The 17,660-nt window shown below is 45.3% G+C and overlaps 13 non-coding genes across 13 annotated transcripts; all 13 read left to right on the top strand.

The window, feature by feature from the left end:
• Positions 1 to 713: 713 nt before the first annotated feature.
• Positions 714 to 904, top strand: LOC141248648 (U2 spliceosomal RNA). The gene has a single exon (XR_012311829.1). It is a non-coding gene; the product is annotated as a U2 spliceosomal RNA (small nuclear RNA).
• Positions 905 to 2,022: 1,118 nt separating this feature from the next.
• On the top strand, positions 2,023 to 2,212 carry LOC141248597 (U2 spliceosomal RNA). The gene has a single exon (XR_012311779.1). It is a non-coding gene; the product is annotated as a U2 spliceosomal RNA (small nuclear RNA).
• Positions 2,213 to 3,329: 1,117 nt separating this feature from the next.
• LOC141248646 (U2 spliceosomal RNA) lies at positions 3,330 to 3,520 on the top strand. The gene has a single exon (XR_012311828.1). It is a non-coding gene; the product is annotated as a U2 spliceosomal RNA (small nuclear RNA).
• A 1,117-nt stretch (positions 3,521 to 4,637) lies between these two features.
• Positions 4,638 to 4,828, top strand: LOC141248645 (U2 spliceosomal RNA). The gene has a single exon (XR_012311827.1). It is a non-coding gene; the product is annotated as a U2 spliceosomal RNA (small nuclear RNA).
• A 1,118-nt stretch (positions 4,829 to 5,946) lies between these two features.
• Positions 5,947 to 6,137, top strand: LOC141248644 (U2 spliceosomal RNA). Its single transcript, XR_012311826.1, has one exon. It is a non-coding gene; the product is annotated as a U2 spliceosomal RNA (small nuclear RNA).
• A 1,116-nt stretch (positions 6,138 to 7,253) lies between these two features.
• LOC141248596 (U2 spliceosomal RNA) lies at positions 7,254 to 7,443 on the top strand. The gene has a single exon (XR_012311778.1). It is a non-coding gene; the product is annotated as a U2 spliceosomal RNA (small nuclear RNA).
• A 1,116-nt stretch (positions 7,444 to 8,559) lies between these two features.
• LOC141248642 (U2 spliceosomal RNA) lies at positions 8,560 to 8,750 on the top strand. The gene has a single exon (XR_012311824.1). It is a non-coding gene; the product is annotated as a U2 spliceosomal RNA (small nuclear RNA).
• Positions 8,751 to 9,867: 1,117 nt separating this feature from the next.
• LOC141248641 (U2 spliceosomal RNA) lies at positions 9,868 to 10,058 on the top strand. Its single transcript, XR_012311823.1, has one exon. It is a non-coding gene; the product is annotated as a U2 spliceosomal RNA (small nuclear RNA).
• A 1,118-nt stretch (positions 10,059 to 11,176) lies between these two features.
• On the top strand, positions 11,177 to 11,367 carry LOC141248640 (U2 spliceosomal RNA). The gene has a single exon (XR_012311822.1). It is a non-coding gene; the product is annotated as a U2 spliceosomal RNA (small nuclear RNA).
• A 1,118-nt stretch (positions 11,368 to 12,485) lies between these two features.
• On the top strand, positions 12,486 to 12,673 carry LOC141248598 (U2 spliceosomal RNA). Its single transcript, XR_012311780.1, has one exon. It is a non-coding gene; the product is annotated as a U2 spliceosomal RNA (small nuclear RNA).
• Positions 12,674 to 13,790: 1,117 nt separating this feature from the next.
• LOC141248599 (U2 spliceosomal RNA) lies at positions 13,791 to 13,980 on the top strand. The gene has a single exon (XR_012311781.1). It is a non-coding gene; the product is annotated as a U2 spliceosomal RNA (small nuclear RNA).
• Positions 13,981 to 15,096: 1,116 nt separating this feature from the next.
• Positions 15,097 to 15,287, top strand: LOC141248639 (U2 spliceosomal RNA). Its single transcript, XR_012311821.1, has one exon. It is a non-coding gene; the product is annotated as a U2 spliceosomal RNA (small nuclear RNA).
• Positions 15,288 to 16,405: 1,118 nt separating this feature from the next.
• LOC141248638 (U2 spliceosomal RNA) lies at positions 16,406 to 16,596 on the top strand. The gene has a single exon (XR_012311820.1). It is a non-coding gene; the product is annotated as a U2 spliceosomal RNA (small nuclear RNA).
• The last annotated feature ends 1,064 nt before the right edge of the window (positions 16,597 to 17,660 follow it).

Here is a 17,660-nt window from a genome sequence, read left to right as displayed (position 1 = left end):
CACCCGAGCTAACAGGTATGTGCGCTGGTTACACTGCTGCGCTTAAAATTTCTTTTTTGGTTTGCTACAATGCCTTTTCTGAAACGTTGTCTCCTTCTGCTGGAACACTGACTTCTTTCATTTAATGCCTGCAGACTATAAAAGAGAACCCAACCCAAAAAGTTTGGTTGATTAGTCTGTGGCATTCTGTTAAACTGTTGCTTATGGCGGTCTCTGTGAGCTTCTCAGCGACATTCAGCCAGCCAGGTATCCTGCCTGCAGTAGATGGAATGTGGCAATGGAACGCTGGCTGCGCGTGTCATAATAGGCTCTGAGCCTTTATATACCTGTGCACAGCAGCAGCCACCTTCAGTCTGCTGCTGGACAGCCAGCAGCAGCAGCAGCAGCAGGAGAGGTATGTAATCAGGAGCCCTCCTGCTAAGGGTAGACAGCTGCTCGTTCCACCCCACCCCCCGCCTTAATTGGTTCTCCTCCCTTCCAACGGTGTTGAGGCGGGTGGGAACAGCAGGGGGTGAAGGTGCTGTGTTTAAAGAGGTGGAGTTATGCAGATCTAAAACGCGTGGATTGCAGCAGCAGCAAGCCGAAAAGTGCAGGCATGTAAGGGATCTAGAGGTTGACAACATGTCTTCTTAACGGGAGTCCAGGAGCTCATCTCCACAAATGGACTTTTTAGGATCCTTGGGTGGCTCCGTAGTTTGAAACCAATTCTGGTTATCGCTTCTCGGCCTTTTGGCTAAGATCAAGTGTAGTATCTGTTCTTATCAGTTTAATATCTGATACGTCCCCTATCTGGGGACCATATATTAAATGGATTTTTAGAACAGGGAGATGGAAAAAGAGCTTGCTCTGTCCACTCCACGCATTGACCTGGTATTGCAGTATCTCCAGGACCGGTGCACCCCTTCTTTAATGCAGTTTCTAAAATCAGAAAGAATTGAATTCAATGTTTTTTGTTCATTTTGCTTGTTTGTCGGATTTTGGGATGGACTCTTTGGCTCTGCTTTTCTTCTCCTCATTGGATTTTTCATGTTCAAAGTTGCAGAAGCCAGATTACAAGCTCATTTTGGTTCAACTTCAGCAACTGTGCATTGCATTGCCATGTAATGTGATGCAATGCTATCTTTCTAGCTCTCCCTTTCTACTTCCTTTTGGATAAACAGACATATTAGGCAAGCATTTTGGAGCTTTCACCTAAATAACTACAGGTGGTGAGATAAGCTGCACAATATAATTGACCTTTCAGTATATTGTTGCACACACACCATCTATTTAGCAATGCCCTTGTTATCAACAGCAGCCTTTTAAACTCACCCGAGCTAACAGGTATGTGCGCTGGTTACACTGCTGCGCTTAAAATTTCTTTTTTGGTTTGCTACAATGCTTTTCTGAAACGTGTCTCCTTCTGCTGGAACACTGACTTCTTTCATTTAATGCCTGGCAGACTATAAAAGAGAAACCCAACCCAAAAAGTTTGGTTGATTAGTCTGTGGCATTCTGTTAAACTGTTGCTTATGGCGGTCTCTGTGAGCTTCTCAGCGACATTCAGCCAGCCAGGTATCCTGCCTGCAGTAGATGGAATGTGGCAATGGAACGCTGGCTGCGCGTGTCATAATAGGCTCTGAGCCTTTATATACCTGTGCACAGCAGCAGCCACCTTCAGTCTGCTGCTGGACAGCCAGCAGCAGCAGCAGCAGCAGGAGAGGTATGTAATCAGGAGCCCTCCTGCTAAGGGTAGACAGCTGCTCGTTCCACCCCACCCCCCGCCTTAATTGGTTCTCCTCCCTTCCAACGGTGTTGAGGCGGGTGGGAACAGCAGGGGGTGAAGGTGCTGTGTTTAAAGAGGTGGAGTTATGCAGATCTAAAACGCGTGGATTGCAGCAGCAGCAAGCCGAAAAGTGCAGGCATGTAAGGGATTCTAGAGGTTGACAACATGTCTTCTTAACGGGAGTCCAGGAGCTCATCTCCACAAATGGACTTTTTAGGATCCTTGGGTGGCTCCGTAGTTTGAAACCAATTCTGGTTATCGCTTCTCGCCTTTTGGCTAAGATCAAGTGTAGTATCTGTTCTTATCAGTTTAATATCTGATACGTCCCCTATCTGGGGACCATATATTAAATGGATTTTTAGAACAGGGAGATGGAAAAAGAGCTTGCTCTGTCCACTCCACGCATTGACCTGGTATTGCAGTATCTCCAGGACCGGTGCACCCCTTCTTTAATGCAGTTTCTAAAATCAGAAAGAATTGAATTCAATGTTTTTTGTTCATTTTGCTTGTTTGTCGGATTTTGGGATGGACTCTTTGGCTCTGCTTTTCTTCTCCTCATTGGATTTTTCATGTTCAAAGTTGCAGAAGCCAGATTACAAGCTCATTTTGGTTCAACTTCAGCAACTGTGCATTGCATTGCCATGTAATGTGATGCAATGCTATCTTTCTAGCTCTCCCTTTCTACTTCCTTTTGGATAAACAGACATATTAGGCAAGCATTTTGGAGCTTTCACCTAAATAACTACAGGTGGTGAGATAAGCTGCACAATATAATTGACCTTTCAGTATATTGTTGCACACACACCATCTATTTAGCAAATGCCCTTGTTATCAACAGCAGCCTTTTAAACTCACCCGAGCTAACAGGTATGTGCGCTGGTTACACTGCTGCGCTTAAAATTTCTTTTTTGGTTTGCTACAATGCCTTTTCTGAAACGTTGTCTCCTTCTGCTGGAACACTGACTTCTTTCATTTAATGCCTGCAGACTATAAAAGAGAACCCAACCCAAAAAGTTTGGTTGATTAGTCTGTGGCATTCTGTTAAACTGTTGCTTATGGCGGTCTCTGTGAGCTTCTCAGCGACATTCAGCCAGCCAGGTATCCTGCCTGCAGTAGATGGAATGTGGCAATGGAACGCTGGCTGCGCGTGTCATAATAGGCTCTGAGCCTTTATATACCTGTGCACAGCAGCAGCCACCTTCAGTCTGCTGCTGGACAGCCAGCAGCAGCAGCAGCAGCAGGAGAGGTATGTAATCAGGAGCCCTCCTGCTAAGGGTAGACAGCTGCTCGTTCCACCCCACCCCCCGCCTTAATTGGTTCTCCTCCCTTCCAACGGTGTTGAGGCGGGTGGGAACAGCAGGGGGTGAAGGTGCTGTGTTTAAAGAGGTGGAGTTATGCAGATCTAAAACGCGTGGATTGCAGCAGCAGCAAGCCGAAAAGTGCAGGCATGTAAGGGATCTAGAGGTTGACAACATGTCTTCTTAACGGGAGTCCAGGAGCTCATCTCCACAAATGGACTTTTAGGATCCTTGGGTGGCTCCGTAGTTTGAAACCAATTCTGGTTATCGCTTCTCGGCCTTTTGGCTAAGATCAAGTGTAGTATCTGTTCTTATCAGTTTAATATCTGATACGTCCCCTATCTGGGGACCATATATTAAATGGATTTTTAGAACAGGGAGATGGAAAAAGAGCTTGCTCTGTCCACTCCACGCATTGACCTGGTATTGCAGTATCTCCAGGACCGGTGCACCCCTTCTTTAATGCAGTTTCTAAAATCAGAAAGAATTGAATTCAATGTTTTTTGTTCATTTTGCTTGTTTGTCGGATTTTGGGATGGACTCTTTGGCTCTGCTTTTCTTCTCCTCATTGGATTTTTCATGTTCAAAGTTGCAGAAGCCAGATTACAAGCTCATTTTGGTTCAACTTCAGCAACTGTGCATTGCATTGCCATGTAATGTGATGCAATGCTATCTTTCTAGCTCTCCCTTTCTACTTCCTTTTGGATAAACAGACATATTAGGCAAGCATTTTGGAGCTTTCACCTAAATAACTACAGGTGGTGAGATAAGCTGCACAATATAATTGACCTTTCAGTATATTGTTGCACACACACCATCTATTTAGCAAATGCCCTTGTTATCAACAGCAGCCTTTTAAACTCACCCGAGCTAACAGGTATGTGCGCTGGTTACACTGCTGCGCTTAAAATTTCTTTTTTGGTTTGCTACAATGCCTTTTCTGAAACGTTGTCTCCTTCTGCTGGAACACTGACTTCTTTCATTTAATGCCTGCAGACTATAAAAGAGAACCCAACCAAAAAGTTTGGTTGATTAGTCTGTGGCATTCTGTTAAACTGTTGCTTATGGCGGTCTCTGTGAGCTTCTCAGCGACATTCAGCCAGCCAGGTATCCTGCCTGCAGTAGATGGAATGTGGCAATGGAACGCTGGCTGCGCGTGTCATAATAGGCTCTGAGCCTTTATATACCTGTGCACAGCAGCAGCCACCTTCAGTCTGCTGCTGGACAGCCAGCAGCAGCAGCAGCAGCAGGAGAGGTATGTAATCAGGAGCCCTCCTGCTAAGGGTAGACAGCTGCTCGTTCCACCCCACCCCCCGCCTTAATTGGTTCTCCTCCCTTCCAACGGTGTTGAGGCGGGTGGGAACAGCAGGGGGTGAAGGTGCTGTGTTTAAAGAGGTGGAGTTATGCAGATCTAAAACGCGTGGATTGCAGCAGCAGCAAGCCGAAAAGTGCAGGCATGTAAGGGATCTAGAGGTTGACAACATGTCTTCTTAACGGGAGTCCAGGAGCTCATCTCCACAAATGGACTTTTTAGGATCCTTGGGTGGCTCCGTAGTTTGAAACCAATTCTGGTTATCGCTTCTCGGCCTTTTGGCTAAGATCAAGTGTAGTATCTGTTCTTATCAGTTTAATATCTGATACGTCCCCTATCTGGGGACCATATATTAAATGGATTTTTAGAACAGGGAGATGGAAAAAGAGCTTGCTCTGTCCACTCCACGCATTGACCTGGTATTGCAGTATCTCCAGGACCGGTGCACCCCTTCTTTAATGCAGTTTCTAAAATCAGAAAGAATTGAATTCAATGTTTTTTGTTCATTTTGCTTGTTTGTCGGATTTTGGGATGGACTCTTTGGCTCTGCTTTTCTTCTCCTCATTGGATTTTTCATGTTCAAAGTTGCAGAAGCCAGATTACAAGCTCATTTTGGTTCAACTTCAGCAACTGTGCATTGCATTGCCATGTAATGTGATGCAATGCTATCTTTCTAGCTCTCCCTTTCTACTTCCTTTTGGATAAACAGACATATTAGGCAAGCATTTTGGAGCTTTCACCTAAATAACTACAGGTGGTGAGATAAGCTGCACAATATAATTGACCTTTCAGTATATTGTTGCACACACACCATCTATTTAGCAAATGCCCTTGTTATCAACAGCAGCCTTTTAAACTCACCCGAGCTAACAGGTATGTGCGCTGGTTACACTGCTGCGCTTAAAATTTCTTTTTTGGTTTGCTACAATGCCTTTTCTGAAACGTTGTCTCCTTCTGCTGGAACACTGACTTCTTTCATTTAATGCCTGCAGACTATAAAAGAGAACCCAACCCAAAAAGTTTGGTTGATTAGTCTGTGGCATTCTGTTAAACTGTTGCTTATGGCGGTCTCTGTGAGCTTCTCAGCGACATTCAGCCAGCCAGGTATCCTGCCTGCAGTAGATGGAATGTGGCAATGGAACGCTGGCTGCGCGTGTCATAATAGGCTCTGAGCCTTTATATACCTGTGCACAGCAGCAGCCACCTTCAGTCTGCTGCTGGACAGCCAGCAGCAGCAGCAGCAGCAGGAGAGGTATGTAATCAGGAGCCCTCCTGCTAAGGGTAGACAGCTGCTCGTTCCACCCCACCCCCCGCCTTAATTGGTTCTCCTCCCTTCCAACGGTGTTGAGGCGGGTGGGAACAGCAGGGGGTGAAGGTGCTGTGTTTAAAGAGGTGGAGTTATGCAGATCTAAAACGCGTGGATTGCAGCAGCAGCAAGCCGAAAAGTGCAGGCATGTAAGGGATCTAGAGGTTGACAACATGTCTTCTTAACGGGAGTCCAGGAGCTCATCTCCACAAATGGACTTTTTAGGATCCTTGGGTGGCTCCGTAGTTTGAAACCAATTCTGGTTATCGCTTCTCGGCCTTTTGGCTAAGATCAAGTGTAGTATCTGTTCTTATCAGTTTAATATCTGATACGTCCCCTATCTGGGGACCATATATTAAATGGATTTTTAGAACAGGGAGATGGAAAAAGAGCTTGCTCTGTCCACTCCACGCATTGACCTGGTATTGCAGTATCTCCAGGACCGGTGCACCCCTTCTTTAATGCAGTTTCTAAAATCAGAAAGAATTGAATTCAATGTTTTTTGTTCATTTTGCTTGTTTGTCGGATTTGGATGGACTCTTTGGCTCTGCTTTTCTTCTCCTCATTGGATTTTTCATGTTCAAAGTTGCAGAAGCCAGATTACAAGCTCATTTTGGTTCAACTTCAGCAACTGTGCATTGCATTGCCATGTAATGTGATGCAATGCTATCTTTCTAGCTCTCCCTTTCTACTTCCTTTTGGATAAACAGACATATTAGGCAAGCATTTTGGAGCTTTCACCTAAATAACTACAGGTGGTGAGATAAGCTGCACAATATAATTGACCTTTCAGTATATTGTTGCACACACACCATCTATTTAGCAAATGCCCTTGTTATCAACAGCAGCCTTTTAAACTCACCCGAGCTAACAGGTATGTGCGCTGGTTACACTGCTGCGCTTAAAATTTCTTTTTTGGTTTGCTACAATGCCTTTTCTGAAACGTTGTCTCCTTCTGCTGGAACACTGACTTCTTTCATTTAATGCCTGCAGACTATAAAAGAGAACCCAACCCAAAAAGTTTGGTTGATTAGTCTGTGGCATTCTGTTAAACTGTTGCTTATGGCGGTCTCTGTGAGCTTCTCAGCGACATTCAGCCAGCCAGGTATCCTGCCTGCAGTAGATGGAATGTGGCAATGGAACGCTGGCTGCGCGTGTCATAATAGGCTCTGAGCCTTTATATACCTGTGCACAGCAGCAGCCACCTTCAGTCTGCTGCTGGACAGCCAGCAGCAGCAGCAGCAGCAGGAGAGGTATGTAATCAGGAGCCCTCCTGCTAAGGGTAGACAGCTGCTCGTTCCACCCCACCCCCCGCCTTAATTGGTTCTCCTCCCTTCCAACGGTGTTGAGGCGGGTGGGAACAGCAGGGGGTGAAGGTGCTGTGTTTAAAGAGGTGGAGTTATGCAGATCTAAAACGCGTGGATTGCAGCAGCAGCAAGCCGAAAAGTGCAGGCATGTAAGGGATCTAGAGGTTGACAACATGTCTTCTTAACGGGAGTCCAGGAGCTCATCTCCACAAATGGACTTTTTAGGATCCTTGGGTGGCTCCGTAGTTTGAAACCAATTCTGGTTATCGCTTCTCGGCCTTTTGGCTAAGATCAAGTGTAGTATCTGTTCTTATCAGTTTAATATCTGATACGTCCCCTATCTGGGGACCATATATTAAATGGATTTTAGAACAGGGAGATGGAAAAAGAGCTTGCTCTGTCCACTCCACGCATTGACCTGGTATTGCAGTATCTCCAGGACCGGTGCACCCCTTCTTTAATGCAGTTTCTAAAATCAGAAAGAATTGAATTCAATGTTTTTTGTTCATTTTGCTTGTTTGTCGGATTTTGGGATGGACTCTTTGGCTCTGCTTTTCTTCTCCTCATTGGATTTTTCATGTTCAAAGTTGCAGAAGCCAGATTACAAGCTCATTTTGGTTCAACTTCAGCAACTGTGCATTGCATTGCCATGTAATGTGATGCAATGCTATCTTTCTAGCTCTCCCTTTCTACTTCCTTTTGGATAAACAGACATATTAGGCAAGCATTTTGGAGCTTTCACCTAAATAACTACAGGTGGTGAGATAAGCTGCACAATATAATTGACCTTTCAGTATATTGTTGCACACACACCATCTATTTAGCAAATGCCCTTGTTATCAACAGCAGCCTTTTAAACTCACCCGAGCTAACAGGTATGTGCGCTGGTTACACTGCTGCGCTTAAATTTCTTTTTTGGTTTGCTACAATGCCTTTTCTGAAACGTTGTCTCCTTCTGCTGGAACACTGACTTCTTTCATTTAATGCCTGCAGACTATAAAAGAGAACCCAACCCAAAAAGTTTGGTTGATTAGTCTGTGGCATTCTGTTAAACTGTTGCTTATGGCGGTCTCTGTGAGCTTCTCAGCGACATTCAGCCAGCCAGGTATCCTGCCTGCAGTAGATGGAATGTGGCAATGGAACGCTGGCTGCGCGTGTCATAATAGGCTCTGAGCCTTTATATACCTGTGCACAGCAGCAGCCACCTTCAGTCTGCTGCTGGACAGCCAGCAGCAGCAGCAGCAGCAGGAGAGGTATGTAATCAGGAGCCCTCCTGCTAAGGGTAGACAGCTGCTCGTTCCACCCCACCCCCGCCTTAATTGGTTCTCCTCCCTTCCAACGGTGTTGAGGCGGGTGGGAACAGCAGGGGGTGAAGGTGCTGTGTTTAAAGAGGTGGAGTTATGCAGATCTAAAACGCGTGGATTGCAGCAGCAGCAAGCCGAAAAGTGCAGGCATGTAAGGGATCTAGAGGTTGACAACATGTCTTCTTAACGGGAGTCCAGGAGCTCATCTCCACAAATGGACTTTTTAGGATCCTTGGGTGGCTCCGTAGTTTGAAACCAATTCTGGTTATCGCTTCTCGGCCTTTTGGCTAAGATCAAGTGTAGTATCTGTTCTTATCAGTTTAATATCTGATACGTCCCCTATCTGGGGACCATATATTAAATGGATTTTTAGAACAGGGAGATGGAAAAAGAGCTTGCTCTGTCCACTCCACGCATTGACCTGGTATTGCAGTATCTCCAGGACCGGTGCACCCCTTCTTTAATGCAGTTTCTAAAATCAGAAAGAATTGAATTCAATGTTTTTTGTTCATTTTGCTTGTTTGTCGGATTTTGGGATGGACTCTTTGGCTCTGCTTTTCTTCTCCTCATTGGATTTTTCATGTTCAAAGTTGCAGAAGCCAGATTACAAGCTCATTTTGGTTCAACTTCAGCAACTGTGCATTGCATTGCCATGTAATGTGATGCAATGCTATCTTTCTAGCTCTCCCTTTCTACTTCCTTTTGGATAAACAGACATATTAGGCAAGCATTTTGGAGCTTTCACCTAAATAACTACAGGTGGTGAGATAAGCTGCACAATATAATTGACCTTTCAGTATATTGTTGCACACACACCATCTATTTAGCAAATGCCCTTGTTATCAACAGCAGCCTTTTAAACTCACCCGAGCTAACAGGTATGTGCGCTGGTTACACTGCTGCGCTTAAAATTTCTTTTTTGGTTTGCTACAATGCCTTTTCTGAAACGTTGTCTCCTTCTGCTGGAACACTGACTTCTTTCATTTAATGCCTGCAGACTATAAAAGAGAACCCAACCCAAAAAGTTTGGTTGATTAGTCTGTGGCATTCTGTTAAACTGTTGCTTATGGCGGTCTCTGTGAGCTTCTCAGCGACATTCAGCCAGCCAGGTATCCTGCCTGCAGTAGATGGAATGTGGCAATGGAACGCTGGCTGCGCGTGTCATAATAGGCTCTGAGCCTTTATATACCTGTGCACAGCAGCAGCCACCTTCAGTCTGCTGCTGGACAGCCAGCAGCAGCAGCAGCAGCAGGAGAGTATGTAATCAGGAGCCCTCCTGCTAAGGGTAGACAGCTGCTCGTTCCACCCCACCCCCCGCCTTAATTGGTTCTCCTCCCTTCCAACGGTGTTGAGGCGGGTGGGAACAGCAGGGGGTGAAGGTGCTGTGTTTAAAGAGGTGGAGTTATGCAGATCTAAAACGCGTGGATTGCAGCAGCAGCAAGCCGAAAAGTGCAGGCATGTAAGGGATCTAGAGGTTGACAACATGTCTTCTTAACGGGAGTCCAGGAGCTCATCTCCACAAATGGACTTTTTAGGATCCTTGGGTGGCTCCGTAGTTTGAAACCAATTCTGGTTATCGCTTCTCGGCCTTTTGGCTAAGATCAAGTGTAGTATCTGTTCTTATCAGTTTAATATCTGATACGTCCCCTATCTGGGGACCATATATTAAATGGATTTTTAGAACAGGGAGATGGAAAAAGAGCTTGCTCTGTCCACTCCACGCATTGACCTGGTATTGCAGTATCTCCAGGACCGGTGCACCCCTTCTTTAATGCAGTTTCTAAAATCAGAAAGAATTGAATTCAATGTTTTTTGTTCATTTTGCTTGTTTGTCGGATTTTGGGATGGACTCTTTGGCTCTGCTTTTCTTCTCCTCATTGGATTTTTCATGTTCAAAGTTGCAGAAGCCAGATTACAAGCTCATTTTGGTTCAACTTCAGCAACTGTGCATTGCATTGCCATGTAATGTGATGCAATGCTATCTTTCTAGCTCTCCCTTTCTACTTCCTTTTGGATAAACAGACATATTAGGCAAGCATTTTGGAGCTTTCACCTAAATAACTACAGGTGGTGAGATAAGCTGCACAATATAATTGACCTTTCAGTATATTGTTGCACACACACCATCTATTTAGCAAATGCCCTTGTTATCAACAGCAGCCTTTTAAACTCACCCGAGCTAACAGGTATGTGCGCTGGTTACACTGCTGCGCTTAAAATTTCTTTTTTGGTTTGCTACAATGCCTTTTCTGAAACGTTGTCTCCTTCTGCTGGAACACTGACTTCTTTCATTTAATGCCTGCAGACTATAAAAGAGAACCCAACCCAAAAAGTTTGGTTGATTAGTCTGTGGCATTCTGTTAAACTGTTGCTTATGGCGGTCTCTGTGAGCTTCTCAGCGACATTCAGCCAGCCAGGTATCCTGCCTGCAGTAGATGGAATGTGGCAATGGAACGCTGGCTGCGCGTGTCATAATAGGCTCTGAGCCTTTATATACCTGTGCACAGCAGCAGCCACCTTCAGTCTGCTGCTGGACAGCCAGCAGCAGCAGCAGCAGCAGGAGAGGTATGTAATCAGGAGCCCTCCTGCTAAGGGTAGACAGCTGCTCGTTCCACCCCACCCCCCGCCTTAATTGGTTCTCCTCCCTTCCAACGGTGTTGAGGCGGGTGGGAACAGCAGGGGGTGAAGGTGCTGTGTTTAAAGAGGTGGAGTTATGCAGATCTAAAACGCGTGGATTGCAGCAGCAGCAAGCCGAAAAGTGCAGGCATGTAAGGGATCTAGAGGTTGACAACATGTCTTCTTAACGGGAGTCCAGGAGCTCATCTCCACAAATGGACTTTTTAGGATCCTTGGGTGGCTCCGTAGTTTGAAACCAATTCTGGTTATCGCTTCTCGGCCTTTTGGCTAAGATCAAGTGTAGTATCTGTTCTTATCAGTTTAATATCTGATACGTCCCCTATCTGGGGACCATATATTAAATGGATTTTTAGAACAGGGAGATGGAAAAAGAGCTTGCTCTGTCCACTCCACGCATTGACCTGGTATTGCAGTATCTCCAGGACCGGTGCACCCCTTCTTTAATGCAGTTTCTAAAATCAGAAAGAATTGAATTCAATGTTTTTTGTTCATTTTGCTTGTTTGTCGGATTTTGGGATGGACTCTTTGGCTCTGCTTTTCTTCTCCTCATTGGATTTTTCATGTTCAAAGTTGCAGAAGCCAGATTACAAGCTCATTTTGGTTCAACTTCAGCTACTGTGCATTGCATTGCCATGTAATGTGATGCAATGCTATCTTTCTAGCTCTCCCTTTCTACTTCCTTTTGGATAAACAGACATATTAGGCAAGCATTTTGGAGCTTTCACCTAAATAACTACAGGTGGTGAGATAAGCTGCACAATATAATTGACCTTTCAGTATATTGTTGCACACACACCATCTATTTAGCAAATGCCCTTGTTATCAACAGCAGCCTTTTAAACTCACCCGAGCTAACAGGTATGTGCGCTGGTTACACTGCTGCGCTTAAAATTTCTTTTTTGGTTTGCTACAATGCCTTTTCTGAAACGTTGTCTCCTTCTGCTGGAACACTGACTTCTTTCATTTAATGCCTGCAGACTATAAAAGAGAACCCAACCCAAAAAGTTTGGTTGATTAGTCTGTGGCATTCTGTTAAACTGTTGCTTATGGCGGTCTCTGTGAGCTTCTCAGCGACATTCAGCCAGCCAGGTATCCTGCCTGCAGTAGATGGAATGTGGCAATGGAACGCTGGCTGCGCGTGTCATAATAGGCTCTGAGCCTTTATATACCTGTGCACAGCAGCAGCCACCTTCAGTCTGCTGCTGGACAGCCAGCAGCAGCAGCAGCAGCAGGAGAGGTATGTAATCAGGAGCCCTCCTGCTAAGGGTAGACAGCTGCTCGTTCCACCCCACCCCCCGCCTTAATTGGTTCTCCTCCCTTCCAACGGTGTTGAGGCGGGTGGGAACAGCAGGGGGTGAAGGTGCTGTGTTTAAAGAGGTGGAGTTATGCAGATCTAAAACGCGTGGATTGCAGCAGCAGCAAGCCGAAAAGTGCAGGCATGTAAGGGATCTAGAGGTTGACAACATGTCTTCTTAACGGGAGTCCAGGAGCTCATCTCCACAAATGGACTTTTTAGGATCCTTGGGTGGCTCCGTAGTTTGAAACCAATTCTGGTTATCGCTTCTCGGCCTTTTGGCTAAGATCAAGTGTAGTATCTGTTCTTATCAGTTTAATATCTGATACGTCCCCTATCTGGGACCATATATTAAATGGATTTTTAGAACAGGAGATGGAAAAAGAGCTTGCTCTGTCCACTCCACGCATTGACCTGGTATTGCAGTATCTCCAGGACGGTGCACCCCTTCTTTAATGCAGTTTCTAAAATCAGAAAGAATTGAATTCAATGTTTTTTGTTCATTTTGCTTGTTTGTCGGATTTTGGGATGGACTCTTTGGCTCTGCTTTTCTTCTCCTCATTGGATTTTTCATGTTCAAAGTTGCAGAAGCCAGATTACAAGCTCATTTTGGTTCAACTTCAGCAACTGTGCATTGCATTGCCATGTAATGTGATGCAATGCTATCTTTCTAGCTCTCCCTTTCTACTTCCTTTTGGATAAACAGACATATTAGGCAAGCATTTTGGAGCTTTCACCTAAATAACTACAGGTGGTGAGATAAGCTGCACAATATAATTGACCTTTCAGTATATTGTTGCACACACACCATCTATTTAGCAAATGCCCTTGTTATCAACAGCAGCCTTTTAAACTCACCCGAGCTAACAGGTATGTGCGCTGGTTACACTGCTGCGCTTAAAATTTCTTTTTTGGTTTGCTACAATGCCTTTTCTGAAACGTTGTCTCCTTCTGCTGGAACACTGACTTCTTTCATTTAATGCCTGCAGACTATAAAAGAGAACCCAACCCAAAAAGTTTGGTTGATTAGTCTGTGGCATTCTGTTAAACTGTTGCTTATGGCGGTCTCTGTGAGCTTCTCAGCGACATTCAGCCAGCCAGGTATCCTGCCTGCAGTAGATGGAATGTGGCAATGGAACGCTGGCTGCGCGTGTCATAATAGGCTCTGAGCCTTTATATACCTGTGCACAGCAGCAGCCACCTTCAGTCTGCTGCTGGACAGCCAGCAGCAGCAGCAGCAGCAGGAGAGGTATGTAATCAGGAGCCCTCCTGCTAAGGGTAGACAGCTGCTCGTTCCACCCCACCCCCGCCTTAATTGGTTCTCCTCCCTTCCAACGGTGTTGAGGCGGGTGGGAACAGCAGGGGGTGAAGGTGCTGTGTTTAAAGAGGTGGAGTTATGCAGATCTAAAACGCGTGGATTGCAGCAGCAGCAAGCCGAAAAGTGCAGGCATGTAAGGGATCTAGAGGTTGACAACATGTCTTCTTAACGGGAGTCCAGGAGCTCATCTCCACAAATGGACTTTTTAGGATCCTTGGGTGGCTCCGTAGTTTGAAACCAATTCTGGTTATCGCTTCTCGGCCTTTTGGCTAGATCAAGTGTAGTATCTGTTCTTATCAGTTTAATATCTGATACGTCCCCTATCTGGGGACCATATATTAAATGGATTTTAGAACAGGGAGATGGAAAAAGAGCTTGCTCTGTCCACTCCACGCATTTGACCTGGTATTGCAGTATCTCCAGGACCGGTGCACCCCTTCTTTAATGCAGTTCTAAAATCAGAAAGAATTGAATTCAATGTTTTTTGTTCATTTTGCTTGTTTGTCGGATTTTGGGATGGACTCTTTGGCTCTGCTTTTCTTCTCCTCATTGGATTTTTCATGTTCAAAGTTGCAGAAGCCAGATTACAAGCTCATTTTGGTTCAACTTCAGCAACTGTGCATTGCATTGCCATGTAATGTGATGCAATGCTATCTTTCTAGCTCTCCCTTTCTACTTCCTTTTGGATAAACAGACATATTAGGCAAGCATTTTGGAGCTTTCACCTAAATAACTACAGGTGGTGAGATAAGCTGCACAATATAATTGACCTTTCAGTATATTGTTGCACACACACCATCTATTTAGCAAATGCCCTTGTTATCAACAGCAGCCTTTTAAACTCACCCGAGCTAACAGGTATGTGCGCTGGTTACACTGCTGCGCTTAAAATTTCTTTTTGGTTTGCTACAATGCCTTTTCTGAAACGTTGTCTCCTTCTGCTGGAACACTGACTTCTTTCATTTAATGCCTGCAGACTATAAAAGAGAACCCAACCCAAAAAGTTTGGTTGATTAGTCTGTGGCATTCTGTTAAACTGTTGCTTATGGCGGTCTCTGTGAGCTTCTCAGCGACATTCAGCCAGCCAGGTATCCTGCCTGCAGTAGATGGAATGTGGCAATGGAACGCTGGCTGCGCGTGTCATAATAGGCTCTGAGCCTTTATATACCTGTGCACAGCAGCAGCCACCTTCAGTCTGCTGCTGGACAGCCAGCAGCAGCAGCAGCAGCAGGAGAGGTATGTAATCAGGAGCCCTCCTGCTAAGGGTAGACAGCTGCTCGTTCCACCCCACCCCCCGCCTTAATTGGTTCTCCTCCCTTCCAACGGTGTTGAGGCGGGTGGGAACAGCAGGGGGTGAAGGTGCTGTGTTTAAAGAGGTGGAGTTATGCAGATCTAAAACGCGTGGATTGCAGCAGCAGCAAGCCGAAAAGTGCAGGCATGTAAGGGATCTAGAGGTTGACAACATGTCTTCTTAACGGGAGTCCAGGAGCTCATCTCCACAAATGGACTTTTTAGGATCCTTGGGTGGCTCCGTAGTTTGAAACCAATTCTGGTTATCGCTTCTCGGCCTTTTGGCTAAGATCAAGTGTAGTATCTGTTCTTATCAGTTTAATATCTGATACGTCCCCTATCTGGGGACCATATATTAAATGGATTTTTAGAACAGGGAGATGGAAAAAGAGCTTGCTCTGTCCACTCCACGCATTGACCTGGTATTGCAGTATCTCCAGGACCGGTGCACCCCTTCTTTAATGCAGTTTCTAAAATCAGAAAGAATTGAATTCAATGTTTTTTGTTCATTTTGCTTGTTTGTCGGATTTTGGGATGGACTCTTTGGCTCTGCTTTTCTTCTCCTCATTGGATTTTTCATGTTCAAAGTTGCAGAAGCCAGATTACAAGCTCATTTTGGTTCAACTTCAGCAACTGTGCATTGCATTGCCATGTAATGTGATGCAATGCTATCTTTCTAGCTCTCCCTTTCTACTTCCTTTTGGATAAACAGACATATTAGGCAAGCATTTTGGAGCTTTCACCTAAATAACTACAGGTGGTGAGATAAGCTGCACAATATAATTGACCTTTCAGTATATTGTTGCACACACACCATCTATTTAGCAAATGCCCTTGTTATCAACAGCAGCCTTTTAAACTCACCCGAGCTAACAGGTATGTGCGCTGGTTACACTGCTGCGCTTAAAATTTCTTTTTTGGTTTGCTACAATGCCTTTTCTGAAACGTTGTCTCCTTCTGCTGGAACACTGACTTCTTTCATTTAATGCCTGCAGACTATAAAAGAGAACCCAACCCAAAAAGTTTGGTTGATTAGTCTGTGGCATTCTGTTAAACTGTTGCTTATGGCGGTCTCTGTGAGCTTCTCAGCGACATTCAGCCAGCCAGGTATCCTGCCTGCAGTAGATGGAATGTGGCAATGGAACGCTGGCTGCGCGTGTCATAATAGGCTCTGAGCCTTTATATACCTGTGCACAGCAGCAGCCACCTTCAGTCTGCTGCTGGACAGCCAGCAGCAGCAGCAGCAGCAGGAGAGGTATGTAATCAGGAGCCCTCCTGCTAAGGGTAGACAGCTGCTCGTTCCACCCCACCCCCCGCCTTAATTGGTTCTCCTCCCTTCCAACGGTGTTGAGGCGGGTGGGAACAGCAGGGGGTGAAGGTGCTGTGTTTAAAGAGGTGGAGTTATGCAGATCTAAAACGCGTGGATTGCAGCAGCAGCAAGCCGAAAAGTGCAGGCATGTAAGGGATCTAGAGGTTGACAACATGTCTTCTTAACGGGAGTCCAGGAGCTCATCTCCACAAATGGACTTTTTAGGATCCTTGGGTGGCTCCGTAGTTTGAAACCAATTCTGGTTATCGCTTCTCGGCCTTTTGGCTAAGATCAAGTGTAGTATCTGTTCTTATCAGTTTAATATCTGATACGTCCCCTATCTGGGGACCATATATTAAATGGATTTTTAGAACAGGGAGATGGAAAAAGAGCTTGCTCTGTCCACTCCACGCATTGACCTGGTATTGCAGTATCTCCAGGACCGGTGCACCCCTTCTTTAATGCAGTTTCTAAAATCAGAAAGAATTGAATTCAATGTTTTTTGTTCATTTTGCTTGTTTGTCGGATTTTGGGATGGACTCTTTGGCTCTGCTTTTCTTCTCCTCATTGGATTTTTCATGTTCAAAGTTGCAGAAGCCAGATTACAAGCTCATTTTGGTTCAACTTCAGCAACTGTGCATTGCATTGCCATGTAATGTGATGCAATGCTATCTTTCTAGCTCTCCCTTTCTACTTCCTTTTGGATAAACAGACATATTAGGCAAGCATTTTGGAGCTTTCACCTAAATAACTACAGGTGGTGAGATAAGCTGCACAATATAATTGACCTTTCAGTATATTGTTGCACACACACCATCTATTTAGCAAATGCCCTTGTTATCAACAGCAGCCTTTTAAACTCACCCGAGCTAACAGGTATGTGCGCTGGTTACACTGCTGCGCTTAAAATTTCTTTTTTGGTTTGCTACAATGCCTTTTCTGAAACGTTGTCTCCTTCTGCTGGAACACTGACTTCTTTCATTTAATGCCTGCAGACTATAAAAGAGAACCCAACCCAAAAAGTTTGGTTGATTAGTCTGTGGCATTCTGTTAAACTGTTGCTTATGGCGGTCTCTGTGAGCTTCTCAGCGACATTCAGCCAGCCAGGTATCCTGCCTGCAGTAGATGGAATGTGGCAATGGAACGCTGGCTGCGCGTGTCATAATAGGCTCTGAGCCTTTATATACCTGTGCACAGCAGCAGCCACCTTCAGTCTGCTGCTGGACAGCCAGCAGCAGCAGCAGCAGCAGGAGAGGTATGTAATCAGGAGCCCTCCTGCTAAGGGTAGACAGCTGCTCGTTCCACCCCACCCCCCGCCTTAATTGGTTCTCCTCCCTTCCAACGGTGTTGAGGCGGGTGGGAACAGCAGGGGGTGAAGGTGCTGTGTTTAAAGAGGTGGAGTTATGCAGATCTAAAACGCGTGGATTGCAGCAGCAGCAAGCCGAAAAGTGCAGGCATGTAAGGGATCTAGAGGTTGACAACATGTCTTCTTAACGGGAGTCCAGGAGCTCATCTCCACA

The sequence above is a fragment of the Phyllobates terribilis genome, unplaced genomic scaffold (assembly GCF_046119375.1).
Source record: "Phyllobates terribilis strain yellow unplaced genomic scaffold, ASM4611937v1 Scaffold_3763__1_contigs__length_70673, whole genome shotgun sequence".
In the NCBI taxonomy this organism is placed as follows: Eukaryota; Metazoa; Chordata; class Amphibia; order Anura; family Dendrobatidae; genus Phyllobates; species Phyllobates terribilis.
The sequence above is the reverse complement of the archived record's forward strand: the minus strand, read 5'-3'. Positions and strand labels throughout refer to the sequence as shown.